The 16,126-nt window shown below is 45.0% G+C and overlaps 1 protein-coding gene across 2 annotated transcripts in view; it reads right to left on the bottom strand.

Moving 5' to 3' along the window:
- The window catches only part of FNDC3A (fibronectin type III domain containing 3A), a 183,689-nt gene that overhangs the window by 151,710 nt on the left and 15,853 nt on the right, over positions 1–16,126 (bottom strand). Inside the window, exon 1 of one of the 2 annotated variants that reach the window (XM_083169660.1) lies at positions 9,239–9,254. The exons of the other annotated variant lie outside the window; for it this stretch is intronic. The gene's annotated coding sequence lies outside the window, so the exon portion shown is untranslated. Of the gene's footprint in view, positions 1–9,238; positions 9,255–16,126 lie in introns of those variants that run through there. 2 annotated transcript variants of the gene reach the window in all.

Here is a 16,126-nt window from a genome sequence, read left to right as displayed (position 1 = left end):
TGCACTTTTCAAATGGTATATTGCCGTTTTTTTCCATTTTAAAACGTTTAGGGCTGCAATGTGAAAGTGCCAGAGTTGATTTACCGTTAAAGTTAACCGGTATTTCAACACGGTTAAAAAGCAGAGTCCTACACGTTTTAAAGCTGTTTTTTTTTGGAAGTTTGAACAGCTCTATTTCAATGGCTTGAAACGTGTCCCTTGGGGGTTAAACGGGTTGAATGTTTGAATGGTATTAAATGATTTTTAAGACAGTTTTCACCTGCAATGTGAAAGGTCTCAAGGCTCAGACCCGTTTTAAAGTCCCATTTAAGAATACCATGTCATTACCCAGTTCTGCAATGTGAAAGCAGTATTACTAAGATGGGAGCTCAATTTCACACGGGATGTTGCTTTGGGCAACCAACCAATCATAATCTACGTTACTGCTTATTTATTTAAAACCTTCCAGAAGATAATAGAAAGAACCTGATTGGTTGCCCATAGCAACATCCCATGTGAAGTAGAACTCCCATCTTAGTAACTTTCCCAAAAAGGGTTAAATTATATCCTGAATGATGGAGCTTTGTTCGCAGGTTCATAAATAATCCATGATTCCGGGGGTAAAATTGGTCCACGACGGTGGTGGGTTCCGAATCAGTTTCTACGCAGTTGCAACAGAAACTCACCTCGTAGCCCTTTATTTAATGGAGTCCATATAAGGTTACTGAAAAGAGGTTCATAATAATAATAATAATAACGATATATAACATTAAACCGTTATTGCGTATGGGTCTCTAACATATTTAATAAGGTGGAACTCACTAATCTCGCCATGTAGTGTACTATTAAGTCCAGCCAAAGAACCACTAGCAGAAAAAAAAAAAATCCCTATCGCTGCTGACTGTCTGCCTAAATCTGGTTATCAGTTTCAAAGCATACATTTATATTTATTCTTTAAACAACTGTATTTGAGCACATCATTAACGTGCAGTTATGGAAAGTTTTTGAATTGCAAAATCAATTAAGCCGCTGATAACAATGTTGGCATTTTTTAGTAAATCAACAGATACAATATCTCAAAGACTATTCATAGAAAAAGTAAACTGCAGATAATTTAATTTTCCATTATTTACAGATAAACGCAGCTCATTACTGTGGAACATTGCATAGAGAATCGGATTCCAGGAGCATTGAGGGCATTTGCGCTTGTTTAATGTTTTGCTGTTAATTTGAAGCATAAAAGAAATAGCTGGCTGAAACAAATCACAAAAGACGTTTGCAAAGATACTAAAATTAATTTCACACTAGATGTGACAGAAAATAATTTCTATTAAGGCCCACATACATTCATCGGACTTGTCCAAAGAATTCTCTCAGCCAATCAGCATCTGGCCAATCTTTTCAAAATATTTTTTCAAATTCAGCAGCAGCTCCCCACCCCGCCTCCCGGCAATTGCCACTACTAGCTCTCAGCCGCCACCTCACGGACCCAGCTGCACATAGGTGTGTGCCATTGGTGCTTCGCCGCTGGCACACATCTAGGATCGGACCCAACACACTGCCACTGATGGGTCTTATCCGATAAATTTAATATGTAGCCCAAACACATCTTAATTGGGCTGATTTCTTGGCCCGATCCAAGAAATTGGCCCGATCCGTCGGAATCGGGAGAAATCGGCCCAAATCGGATAAGTGTATGGTTCTTAATGGCCGTGTTTTTCTTTCACAAAACTGTAAATAAATAAAAATAAATAATGCACCCATGATGTCATCTGTAACCATATAAAGGTCACATGGTTACAGACTTCTACTCATGGAATTTGTCTATAAGGTGTATTCTTAAATTCCTAGAGGCATTCCCACTGAATTCTAAAAGAACATTTATTAACATATTTTCACTACACACAGCAATTTTTTGGGAAGAACATAAGATGCGTCAGTGAGGCCACTGGTTCTCACAACAATTGGTTCTCACAACAATTGGTTCTGCCTTATTGTGGTCAACAGGCGTCAGACAGCCTAGCGAGCCTACTTCTTGGGGCCATGGTTCTCGGTCCTCCTCCGACCTGCTTTATGGTTTCTTATACAGCAGAGATTAAATCTAAAGTCAGCAGCTAGCATTAGCATCATGTCACCTCTTTCACACAGTGCAGGCAAAGTTACACAGCATTTAGTGAACAGCTCCAGTTGGGAACATATTTTAGATGATAGGCAGGCGTGTGATTAGCATGTGGTGTAATCTCTGCGGGATACAGTCATTGGGTCTACAGCAACTAGGTCGACAAGCATTGGGTCGACATCACTAGTTCGACAGGCAGCAAGGTCAACATGGGTTTAGGTCGACATGTCATTAGGTCGACACAAGCATTAGGTTGACATCAAAAGGTCGACATGGGGTTTCTCACTGTTTGTGAGCCGACAGCCGGTATTTCATACCCTACCATCCACTAGGGCGTGGTGGGAGAATAAAATAGTGTGCCAGAAGCATTGCGAGCGAAGCGAGCAATGCGAGGTTATGCTGTGAAATTCAAACTGTGTCCATGTTGACATTCGGGTAAAAAATAAAAAAACAGTGAAAACCCCCATGTTGACCCTTTGACTGTCGACCGTGCCCATGTCGACCTTGCTGCCTGTCGACCCAGTGGTTTCGACCGAATGCCCTAATGCTTGTCAACCTATTTGCTGTGAAACAAACGATCCCAACACATCTCTTCGCATACCTCTCACCTGTACTGATTAGCAGACATTAAAAAAAACAGAGCTGACAATAGTCAGACTGGGATGGGGGCTTATTTTGGCCCATGTTTGCCTTTATGAATGTTAAAATTTATTTAAATGGCATGGGTGGTGGTCACTTACATAATTACCTTTAGCCCAGCAAGAATCCTCACTGAGGGGTAGATTTATTAAACGTCGATCAGGGGAATATGCGCTATCCCCGTGCGTTATAGCAGGGGATAGCGCTTCCCCTGATCTATCACACCCGCCGAGCATTTACTCTAACGCCGGCGGTGTGGGGCAGGAGGCATAGCGCAGGGGCGATATTTTGCACTGCGCCCCTGCCTCCTGCCAGATTTATGAGCGGTCAGCATCGCTGACCGTTCCGCCGCCTGCAGCTGTCGACTTCGCCAGCTGCAGGCGGCGATGCCTATACCTTACAGCATGGACAGCGCTGTCCCTGCTGCTGGGGCTGAGCTGCGCTAGGATCTCGCGAGACTAGCGAGATCCCGCGCATGCGCAGTCAGCCGGCCGGGGGGAGGAGACGACGCATCAGTATTAACTGATGCGCTGTCTCCAGGAGGGACATCGCCGGAGGGGGGAGTTAGCGCTCCCCCACTCCGGCGGCAAGATCTTAATAGATCTTGTCGGTGTCCCCTCCTGCTTCGCCTCGCTAATGAGGCGAAGCAGGAACTGTTATAGCGGCGCGATAGGCGCCGCTATAATAAATCTACCCCTGAGAGGCTTCATGACCAATGAGTGTTTGGGCCACATGTATCAAGCTTCAAAAAGTGTTCAAAAGTAATAAACAACCAGCCAATCAGTTCCTCAATATCATGTTACAGACCGGGTTTGAAAAAGGACAGTAGGAGCGAATTGGCTGAGAGGCTGAGGATTCATGACCAATGAGTGTGTGGTCCAGATGTATCAAGTTTCAGAACGTGTTCAAATGGATAGTAATAAACAACCAGCCAATTATCACTCAATGTCATGTTACAGACCGGGTTTGAAAAATTACAGGTAGGAGTTTATTGGTTGGTTGTTTATCACTCTGCAGGTTATCAGTTTTCAAGGCTTAGTACATCTCGCCCTAAGTGAGAAACACTGAAATCTGCTCTACACACAAATCAACATACAGTTTCAAGAATGACCTGGATTTCTGCATAAATTGGTCATAAAATGTGTTCTGATCTTCATCTAAGTCACAACAATAGACAAACAGTCTGCTTAAACTATCCATCCATGGTTATCCATCATATGGTAGCAATAACCTCAACCAAACATTTCCCCTAGTTGCATTTCAGACCTGCACAATGGTCAGGAGGAATTTTGGACTATTCCTCTTTAAAAAAAAAATGTTTCTGTTCAGTAATATTCTTGGGATGTCTGGTGTGAAATGCTCTCTCGAGGTCATCCCACAGCATCTCAAACCGGGTTGAGGTCAGGACTGGGCCACTCCAGAAAGTGGATATTTTCATCTGTTGTACCAGTTGTAGCTATTCTATTGTTGATCTACTTCTGTGCTTTGGGTCCTTGTCCTGTTACAACCCATCTTCTGTTGAGCTTCAATTGGTGGACAGATGACCTTAAGTTCTCCTGCAAGATGTCTGGATAAACTTGGGAATTCATTTTTCTGTTGGCTGATAGCAATCTGCCCAGGATCTGAGTTAGCAAAGCAGCACCAAACCATGATGCCCCCTCTACCATACTTCACAGTTGGGATGAGGGTTTGATGTTGGTGTGCTGTGCCTTTTTTTCTGCACACATAGTGTTGTGTGTTCCTTTCAAACAACTCAACTTTGGTTTCATCTGTCCACAGAATATTTTGCCAGCAGTGCTGTGGAACATCGAGGTGCAATTTGCAAACTTCAAACATGCAGCAATTTTTTGGTGGACAGCAGTGGCTTCTTCCGTGGTGTTAGTATGTACCAGAGAGTTCTGTAAGTCTTTGGCGGACACTGTAGTATTCTTCTTCATCTCATAGAGCATTCTGAGCTGTGCTTTTACAGTCATCTTTACAGGACAGCCACTCCTACGGGAGAATAGCAGCAGTGCTGAACGTTCTCCATTTATAGACAATTTGTCTTACCCTTTTTGGATGAATGTCAAGGCTTTTAGATATACTTTTGTAACCCTTTCCAGCTTTATGCAAGTCAACAATTGTTAGTCGTAGGCAGGGCTATTTTTGTGCAGGCTCCAGCAGGAACTGTGGCCCTTATTCTAGTTCACTGTTTCTGACAAAATATTCCTCAGATGGACAAAACCACGTGCACTGCAGGTGAGGCAGGTGTTACTTGTGCAGAGATAATTAGATTTGGGTGGGGTTTTACACCTGCCACACCTGCAGTGCACATGGTTTTGTCCATCTAAGAAATATTTTGTCAGAAAGAGTGAACTAGAATAAGGGCCACAGTTCCTGCTGGAGCCTGCACAAAAATAGCCCTGGTCGTAGGTCTTCTGAGAGCTATTTTGTGCGAGGCATAGTTCACATCAGGCAATGCTTCTTGAGAATAGCAAACTCAAAACTGGTGTGCGTTTTTTATAGGGCAGGGCAGCTTTAATCAACACCTCCAATCTCGTCTCATTAATTGGACTCCAGGTTGGCTGACTCCTGACTCCAATTTGCTCTTGGAGACGTCATAAGCCTAGGGGTTCACATACTTTGTCCACCTTGCACTGTGAATGTTTACATGTTGTGTTCAATGTAAAAAATGAGAACATATAATGGTTTGTGTGGTATTAGTTTAAGCAGACTGTGTTTGTCTATTGTTGTGACTTAGATGAAGATCAGAACACATTTTATGACCAATTTATGCAGAAATCCAGGTCATTCCAAAGGGTTCACATACTTTTTCTTGCAACTGTATGTAATGTATAAATGTTGAGTACTCCTGAGGTGGTGACATCCCTATTCACAATTTATGAAACTGAAAAGAAGTGTTGATGCTTATAGCAACGAATCAGATTATGCCTATCATTTCTCTATTGCCTCCTAGAGAATGAGACATAATCTGATTGGACAACACCACCTATTTTCACTTTTGGAAGCTTTAGTCCCAAAATATCTGCTTCACCTCTGTATTTTGGTCATGATTTCTGTAAAGCACTTGGTTGTCGATTCAATTGTTTTTGCGCATAAACTCACATCCAACCTCTTGTCACTTTAGGAGGAGCAATATTCGATTGAGCAAGTAACTGGGTGCCCATTACTTCATGCCCAAATAGACCCATTTAGATGCAGAAAGCAGCTAAATATAACTATTGGGCAGACTGCTGAAATGAGCCCAAGTACCGGCCATTCCGCACATTTCTGCTCGCCATCTCAGGTTGGTGCGAAAGACAAGAATCCAACACTTGGTTGGAAACCAGAGCGCTTGGTACTCACGAGTCGCTGTCTCAACTGCAGCTGCTAATTTGGGGATGGTCAGTCCCCTAATAAGTAAAAGACAAAAAAAAAACATATATGTCATCGATTGTAATCGAGAATGCATTAGTAATAAGAATGGTACTTGTTTGCCAGTCTGCTTATAAACCTTTAGCAAAAGAAAGAAAAAAACCCCTAGAAACGTTAATAACCATATGCCTCTCTGGTCTGTGTTGGTATACGAGAAAGCAGGGCAGGGCAGAATCTGTCCTGCGCTACATGACCTGCACCTACAGAAGTTTGTATGCACACTCTCAGATAAAGCAAGAAGATGAATGTCAGGGACCGATGCATTTACTTGCGATTGTTTCCGCCTGGAAAATCTATTTCCTGTCACCGGTGGCAGCAGTTGTGCACGATACCTCTGTTTAAATATTTACTCTCTTCCCACAGATGTCTGTGTGTAATGATCAACATTAATCACTTTACAAAGAGGGTGGTATATAACTGCTTCACGTTTACATCATAGGGGACACTTCAAGACTCATTTATCACAGTCATGTTGAAGCCAAACTCTCCATCGCCCATTTTCACATGTACTGTAATATGGAGTGCACTTTACTCTGCTGCAAACATTAACCAATTAAGAGACATCATGCTACAGGTTGGGTATCTCTTATCCAAAATGCTCGGGACCAGAAGACTTTTGGATAACGGATTATTTTGTATTTTGGAATATTTTTATATTTGAATGAGGTATCTTGCATTTATGTTGTATAAGCACATCGAACACACACAAATAGATTTTATTAGTGCATGAAACAAGGTTTTAAAACATGAAACCAAAATTTGTGATGTTTTAGAAACTCTGCCACAGGGCCTACTTCACTCCTCAGCAGCAACATAGGATATGGCCTTCGGCTTCAAAATGTTGCTGTAGAGCTGGGGTAGCCAACCCTAGTCCTCAAGAGCTACCAACAGTGCATGTTTTGCAGGTCTCCTCGCAGAATCACAAGTGAGCTAATTAGCTCCATCTGTGTATCTTTTAAAATGTGTTAGTGATTAATAAGTTCAGCTGTGCAGCAGCTAGGTTGTCTGGAAAATGTGAACTGTTGGTAGCTCTCGAGGGCTAGGGTTGGCTACCACTGCTGTAGAGGGTGTGGGTGCATTGGTTCTATCCTACATATATTTTGGGAGTGTCCAGTGTTACGCCCGCTGTGGACTGAGGTATTCTCCTTCATAGGCGAAGTACTGGGGACAAGGGTGCCTGAGGATCCTGTTATCGCATTGTTTCACTACGCTACGCATCTCCCTCAGGAGGATATTTATGTAACCGGACATAGATTGGTTTCCACTAAGGCAGATATCGGACAGCTCTGGAAGTCACCTTCTGTCCCTGATATATACACCATATTATTAGTAAGGTCCATAAACACTTTCTTTTTGAGACGGACAATTGTACCTACGCTCCCACTGCTACATCGATCCATCACCAATGGCTTAAATGGAGCGACTACAGAGAGAGGCTTCGGGCACTATAATTTTCTCCCTCCATGCTCTAGTGGATGTTAGGGTCTGAAACACCGCATATCAGCACAAGTTGGCATGAAAAAAAAAAAAAACGCAAAAAAAACCCTCATGTCTATCTTTTGACTGTCGACCTTCCCATTGTCAACATAATACTAGTGTCTACCCCAGCGGCGTAGCTTTGTTTGGGGCGCCCACCTGCCGTTAATGGGGGGGCGCCCCCCCTCCTGCCCGGCCGGCGTGCCCCCCGTGCCCCTCCCCCCCATTGCCGCATGCTTACCTGTCCGCGCGTCCCGGCTCCCCTCCAGGCTTCAATAAATTCTATGCAGACGGACCACGATAAAATGGCCGCCCCCATACCGCAGACAGTTTCAGAGAACTCCATAGCATTGCTTGAAGCCAGGCGGGGAGCCGGGATGCGCGGACAGGTAAGCACGTGGGGGATGGGGGCCGGGGGGGGGGGGGGGATTACTATAGCACCGCAGCCCCCCCGGCGCCCCCATATGCACAGCGCTCCCCCGCGACCACGGGGGCTGCGGTGCTATAGTTACGCCACTGGTCTACCCATCAACCTATTTTGCGTTTCGACTTCAGCCCTGCCGAACTAATGCCTGTTGACCTTCAGAGTGTAAACCTAGCGGCGGAATCCCAAAGTAATAATAAAACTGTATTGTAACTAAAAAAAGAGGCGCTTGGGTGGTCAGCTTTACTATTTACTATACATTATCCTCCGAAGGAATGTGTTTCAGCCTACACATTCCCTTATGTACATTTCAGCATACTCATTCCCTTATGTATTTCACTGGGCCCATTGTTGCGTTATACAATACAGTTTCTTTTATGTCATTAGTAAAATAATTAGTATTTTAGTACGCGAATTCAGGAGAAAATAGACAAAAACTCCAGGTGAACGAGACACATGACTTCTCTACTGTTTAAATGTGTAAAAGCACCCACGTGTAATAAACATTTTACATGCTGGGGGGAAAAAAAGGTTTAACAAATTAAACTACTGTGATCATGTCAAAGTGGGGTATTCAATCTCGGAATGTGGCAATAGTCACTGTCGCATTGAAGGAAGTTTCCGACAAAACCGATTAGACTGTTTTGTCGGAAAGGGCCGCGGATTGTCGGATTCTCTGCCATTTCTCGACAATCTGCCGCCCCCTTTTCAGCAAACCTCAGACTTCCGACAGTCGGAACATTGAATTTCAAATGTCGAGTTGCAGTCTAGAGAAGCAAAAAGGGCCCGGAATTCAAAATCCCAGATTGAATACTCCCCAAAATCATCTCATTTGATAGACTTCATGACTTACATGAAAGGCTAAATAATTCTGCGCACACACGGAAATATCAGAAACACACTGAAAGTTAAGCTATGCATCATAGTACCGTTTAACATGCATAAACTGCCACGGCCCATACCAAGCCCTGTTCTAATGCTCTCTAAGAACACGGTGTGCTAAGCATCATGGGTAGTTTTGATCAGCAACAGGCAGCTGGGATGACACCGGAAGCCCACCCAGAGGTAGAGTAAGATCAGCAGCAGTAACATCACACATACTTACTGCACACACACAAGATTCCAGACAACCAATAAAGAGATCTGCCATACACATCTACTAATTTCATTGCTCAAAAGTTACAGACCTTTATTGCCGCATAATCCGCTGTTTCAGAAATGAGCAGGCACCCATATGGCACTGCTAAAGCCAGGCTTGTGTTGTTATCTGAATGCTCAGTTAGCAGCTCGGCTGGTGTTTGTCTTGTAGACAGGCTGCCAGGCAGGAAGAGGAGAGGAAATGGAGATCAGACCATAACACCCATTCCACGGATTGTTGCGTACACTCTTTCATCAATTAAATAACAATATTGATAATGCGACAAGGCACACGACATCATGTCATTCTCCAACATCCCACCACAGCACAGGGGTGCACACAGCACCATCTGCAGCACAGGATGCTTAGGTGTAGTGGGAGGGGTTAAGAGAGGCGTCCATTGTGCGTCCTCATCAGTCCAGGCCCCCTCCACTCTAGCTGGCAGAGTTGTAGGGTCTGAGCAACTTCGTGTGATGAGAATTTGTGTTCTTGCTGTCACTGTCGGGGACTCAGGAGATGTTTGTATAAAAAAAAAAAAAAGAAGGTTTGGATTGTGTGCGGTGTGGGCCCATCTCTGAATGGATGTGCTTCGCTGCACATGCCAAGCAATCACAGACTGGGTCTGGGTCTCACGAGACTTGGCCAACAGGGGATTCCCTGTTACGGTCAGAAACCGCCTGCTACCCTCCCATTGTGTAGTGGGTGGGTATGTTGCGGCCACCTAAGATAGGTTGACCTTTTTTGGTGTCAAACCCTCCCCCAACGCGGGACACTGCCAGTTCCTGAGTGGGACAGTCCCCCAAAAGGCACTGTCCTGCGAAAATCGTGCTAGGTTGTTCGGCGCCCTCCTGCAAACTATAAATCTGCGTCCTCCCAAACTTTACAAAGGGACAGCACACACCGAAAGAAAGACTTGTGGTCTCACAAGGAAGGGGCATGGCCACACAATAGTACTCCCATTCCAAATTACACCACACAGTAGCACAACAGAACCAGTGCCGTAACTAGCCATTTTGGTACCCTATGCCAGGTGACTGCCCCACCACCACAGTCAAAATAGGGAGAGTGCATTCTGAAGGCGCACAACAAAATGTAGGAGAGTGGCTTCATGAGGAAGGGGCGTGGCCATATACAAGTACTAATAACATCGTAATGCCCATAACACATTATACCACACACAGTAATGCCCATTATGTATTATGCAGCACACCGTAATGCCCCTTACACAATATGCAGCACACCGTAATGCCCATAGTTACCGACAGTAGTAATATCACAACTTATACATAATGCCCACACCAGTTGCCGACAGTAGTAGCATAACTTAAACATAATGCCCACACCAGTTGCCGACAGTAGTAGCACTTCTTATACATAAGACCCACACCAATTGCCAACAGGAGTAGTGCTGCTTATACGTAACGCCCACACCAGTTTCTGACAGTAATAGTGCAACTAATACGTAACGTCCACACCAGTTACCGAGGGGACTAGCACTGCTTTTACATAACGCCCACACTAGTTGCTGACAGGAGTAGAGCTGCTTATAAATAACGCCCACACCAGTTGCCGACAGGAGTAGCGATGCCTATACATATGCCAACATTAGTTGTCGGCACTAGTAGTGCTGCCTATACATAATGCCCACACCAGTTGCTGACAGTAGTAGCGCGGCTGCCTGTACATATGCCGACACCAGCTGCTGACAGCAGTAGCGCTGCCTATACATATGCCCACACCAGTTTCCGACACTAGTAGTGCTGCCTGTATACATATGCCCACACCAGTTGCCAACACTAGTAGCGCTGCCTATACATATGCCCACACCAATTGCTGACAGTAGTAGTGCTGCCTGTACATATGCCCACACCAGTTGCCGACACTAGTAGCGCTGCCTATACATATGCCCACACCAGTTGCTGACAGTAGTAGCGCTGCCTGTACATATGCCCACACCAGTTGCCGACACTAGTAGCGCTGCCTGTAAATATGCCCACACCAGTTGCTGACACTAGTAGTGCTGCCTATACATATGCCCACACTAGTTGCTGACAGTAGTAGCGCTGCCTGTACATGTGCCCACACCAGTTGCAGTACACTCACGTTACTCACCTAGTTCAGGCTGGTGGCAGCTCATTCTCTCCGATTTCTTTTTCCATCGGTCTTGCTCCTTATAGCTCCGCCCTTTTGGTCCCCGCCGCGGCTCCCCTCTGAGTCTGACCACCAGGGTGCCGGGAGGGAACTCTGTTCTGTTGGCTGCTGACTGTCAGCAAGCGTGACAGGCACAGCAGCAGCCACAGAGGAGAGAGGACAGCAGGGGATGTACAGCTGGGAGAGTGCCTCTACTGGCTGGCGCCTCCCTGCATTGCATCCTCTGCTGAGCGGGTAGCGCCGGCTCTGACTTGGGAGGTATGCAGTTAGGAGCCGATTGCCAGGTTGTTGGTCACTCTCCACTTTATCACTTTTTGAAGCTTAGGGCAGCTGACCCCATTATGCGAGATCGATCAAGAGCTTACAGCTCGAAACAGATTAGCATATTCCTTCCATATGAACCAGTCCCTCATCCGCAGGCTGCACTATTTATGGAATAGTAGCTTTATTTTTAAATGGACAGATAATGTAACACAACTTTGACTCTATATAAACAGGCTAATTTTGCTCCATCCCAATGTACTGAAAATGTGCCTGATTCCGCGTTCACACAGGGGAGCGAGGTTTAGCAACTGCGCATAATATTTTTTATGCAAGCGGTCACAGCAAACTGATTATTCACCGGCCCGTTCGCACCTGGCAGTGGTATGGAACGGGGGGGGGGGGGGGGGGGCGGTGGTGAGGGTCGCGCCCATGGGAATGCCCAGCATTTCATAGGCGTTCCCGCGAAGACACTGGGTGTTCCCATGGTAATGCACCCGTGATGCGGGTGCCGGGGGGGGGGGCAGCTGACATCAGCGGATGTCAGCTGCATGCCCGCTACACTTGCAGGGAAGCTCCAGATTTAAGACACCAGAGAGGTCACTGAGATCTGTGAGCGCTGTAGAAATCATTCGATGGTCGGCGACCATCGAATGATTTCATGATTTCGTCCCCGCACGGGAAAGCTAAACATCCATTTGCATGCATGCGGGGAAATCACTGTGCGAGGGGGGGGGGGGCGGTTGTGCGGGAGGCGTTAAGATGTCAACCAGAATCACCCCCAATATGTAGCAGCCCTTTAGGATTTCTAATAGACTTCTTATATAATTAGCTTACAGTAAGTCCTTCAAATATACAGATATAAGTATTTTGTTGTAAGAGACAATCGGTTTCTCAGGATTATTAATTCATGGTCCTGATGTAACTATTATATCATTTTCTATTATATCATTTTACCACTTCCTGGATCATATTTGGAGCAGGACGTACACAGTCTTTATGTAATGTAAAATGTCCCAGGAATAAAGATAAAAAACAGCTGGTATTAGATAGAAATATGAAGCGATAAAACGTGTTTATCCTCCTGTGTTTTTTTTATCGCCAACTCTCTCAGTCAGTATGTTTGTTAAGCACAGGCTATTTCTACTATCTCGGAACAAGGGCCATGCTGCTCAGCATGCCCCCCCCCCCCCCGCTCTGCCCCCATGAAGTCATCCCTCCCTCACCGTCAGCAGATGCCTGGTCCTGGTGGCCACCGGTATCAAATCGATATTGGTGGCTGCCAAATCGAAGCATGTGTACACACCTTTAGTGTACCCAACAAAGCTATTTACGGCAGCTTGCGCATGTACAGGGCGGATATTGACCATTTCTGTTTTTTTTTTTTTTTTTTTCCATAGTGCTCATGCGAGGCAGCCATTTTATTTTTTCTGTATGTGTGAAGGAATATTGCTGTTCAGGCCTCAGTTCCATTCTAAGTATAGTGCCAGTGCGGCAGCCATTTAATGTTCGTCCAAAATATCCTATTTTTAAATGGTCCACATGTATGGCAAGCGACGGGCAATCAATATGGGGAGATTTAATTGGTGCTAGGTGTTAATATTTTTCCGGCGTACATGAAAACAGCAGCAAAAGCTCTATGGTAATGTACATTACTAATCCTACAATGCAGTATCTGATCATCTCCCACACCATCAACCACTGGGTCACACAAGGCGGCAGACACATTTGATACTCAGAGGCAAGACAATAGCCATCTTCTGACAGAGATCCTGGCCATCACCACCCCCTCCCTTCCCCCATATGGCATCAGACTACCAATCACTGACCGTTTGATGCCGTCAGTACTTTGTAGCGTATGAAGGAGATGGTTCGGGACCTGAATGAGGGCCATTGGGCGCATCCGATAGTGCTGACATTACAACTTTTACCTCATTTATCTATGGGGTGTGTGGGAAAACTGTAGCTGTCAGCAGGACACAATGGGCTTTATTCTGCTCGCTACGGTGGGACCGTAAACGGGCGGATCGGGTTTTTTTTTCATCTGCGCATGCGTAGCTTTCGCAATGCGCAGGTGCGGCGACCTCACACCACTCACGGACGGGTCTCTGTGCGAAAAAGCCTGTCCGCAAGAGTACGGACATTGTGGGCGGCATGGGGGTGGTTTTAGGGGAGCGGCCGGAATAATGAGGAAAACTGGGCGTAAACATGGGCGTACACGGGGGTGTGCACCAAAAATGTACTCTGCTACATCCGCTTGATCGGCGAACGCACCATGCATTTTGGGCCAAAAACAGGCTGACACCAAAGATAGCTCCAGACCACCCCTAGAGATACCATATGAGAGCGGATGCCTGGGTCTGCTAATTAACGCTGATTACTACTCAAACTCATACACCTGCATGTAATAAGCAATGCTGCAGCCTATTAAGTGAAAACCATGATTTCACTACCTGCAAGCCACACACAGCACTCAAACACATTGGAAGCTTATCTTTGAACACTTCTCTACATGTAAAGGTTGGTTTAATTTTAGGTAACATTCATTCTAAGACCTACTTATATATGGCAAGGTAGTTATAGTGTTCATTCTAGCACCCGCCATATTTGAAAACCCATGCAGTTCCTCTTCCTTGCTTGGGGTGTCGCTGTCTGCTGTAGTGCTTCTAGCTTAGCGTGGTCTGTATATCAGCGCTGATATGCAAACCAGACCTGTGCTAGAAACACCACAGCAGACAGCGATACCCCAGGCAGGGAAGAGGAACTGCATGAGTTATCAAAGATAGCGTTTGCTAGAATGAACACTAAGTTATGCCCCTTTCCCACTGCAGGCTTTACACTGTAAAATGCTGTTTTTTTAGCCTTTTTAAACGGCTAGAGCTGCAGTGGGAAAGCTCCAGGTTGCTTTACCCGGGTAACAAATACCGGTATTTGTTAACCGGGTAAAAAGCAGTGTTTTTACCGTGTAAGAGCCGTTTTTTTGGCAATGGGAAAGGGTTTTAAACGGTATTTAGAAATAATAATAAAGGTTAAGAACATGATTGGTGCATGTGATGTTTTTAATGACAGGCAAGGTTTACTAGAGAGTTTAAACGTGTTGCTTTGTGGTTTACACGGGTAAGTGTGAATGGGACATTAACTGCTTTTAAACGGTAATTTACTGTTTAAAAGCTGCAGTGGGAAAAGGTCTTTGTGGCTCTTACCCGGGTAAAGACCCGTTTAAAAAAAATGGGTCTTTACCCGGGTAGGCAGTGGGAAAGCAGCATAGGTTTCTAACCATCTACACCCATTCAGTAAGTGTTTTTATATACTTTAAAAAGCAGGACACTCAATTTACAGAAGTCGACATGTGTCAACTTTTTCACTGTAACACAAACATACCAGTTTTTTTATATGGGAAAATACACATAAACCACATCTAAGACCAACAAGGATGTTTTTGGACTCAATATCGACTTGCACTGTGGCGTCCGCTCAGATATACGCAAGATGTCGGTGGGAAAACGGACGATACCCGTCCGTATACGGTGGCGTACGTTCTGTTGTACGCCAGTTATCGGTGGCTAAGAGGAGATCCGTCCATGTACGGTGGCGTACGCTCAAGTGTACGCCACTCCCCTTTGTCGGTGTTTGTGACCGTCCGTGTGCGGATGTTTTGGGGGCAGACTTACGCTCACCGTCCGCGTATGTGAAACGTACGGTGAAACGGACCGTACGTACGTTGCATCGACCTAACCAGAATAAGGCCCAATGTGTAGTTCCCGCCGATATTGGAAATTGAATTACCACCTCTATTTGGATATGAAAATGGTCCACATAAATGTATGTGATAAATGTTTTCAATAAATTAGAATTCTAATGCCCCCCCCCCAAAAAAAACTATTTTATTTTTAATGAACTATCAGGAAGGTCAACATGAGTTTTGCTTGTTTTTTAAGGTGTCTATGTTGACATAGGTCGACATGGACACTGTCTAAGTGTACTGCATCCCCTAGCACGGGTCGCTGCGCTCGTCATGCACCGGGCACACTATTTTATACTACTATGGTAGGGCATGTCAATCTAGATGATGACCTGTTACACCAAAACCAACACAATTGCAGCCATCCCTGTGTGTGCATGATGGATGTAATTTTGTGGCTTGTTAGTTTAACAATTAAAATAAAAAATTAAAAAAAAAAGGTCATTAAGCAGTAGGAGTACAGATGAAGGCTTACGAGCAGACATCTCACAGATATGACAGCAGGACTTTTACGGTCCGCTAGAACAGGTACAGGTGGATGTGGAACAAAAAAAAGATGAGGAAGAGAATCTGACATTTAAAAAGATTAAAGTTCAACCACGGAGTCCTGGAGAAACAGGATGTAAGATGTTTATATTGGCTGGAGCGGCGATAATAAAACTATAATGCTCTATTAGTTCTGCCAGTTCCACTTTTAGGAATACAAGGGTTTTTACAATGAACATTATCTACATTATTATGTCCTAAATAACGCTGTAGGCAGAAATTATGGAAATGTAAATA

Source organism: Crinia signifera, chromosome 2 (genome assembly GCF_055691185.1).
Source record: "Crinia signifera chromosome 2, ASM5569118v1, whole genome shotgun sequence".
NCBI classification, from domain to species: domain Eukaryota; kingdom Metazoa; phylum Chordata; class Amphibia; order Anura; family Myobatrachidae; genus Crinia; species Crinia signifera.
Note: the sequence above shows the minus strand (reverse complement) of the source record. Positions and strands in the feature narration are given on the sequence as shown.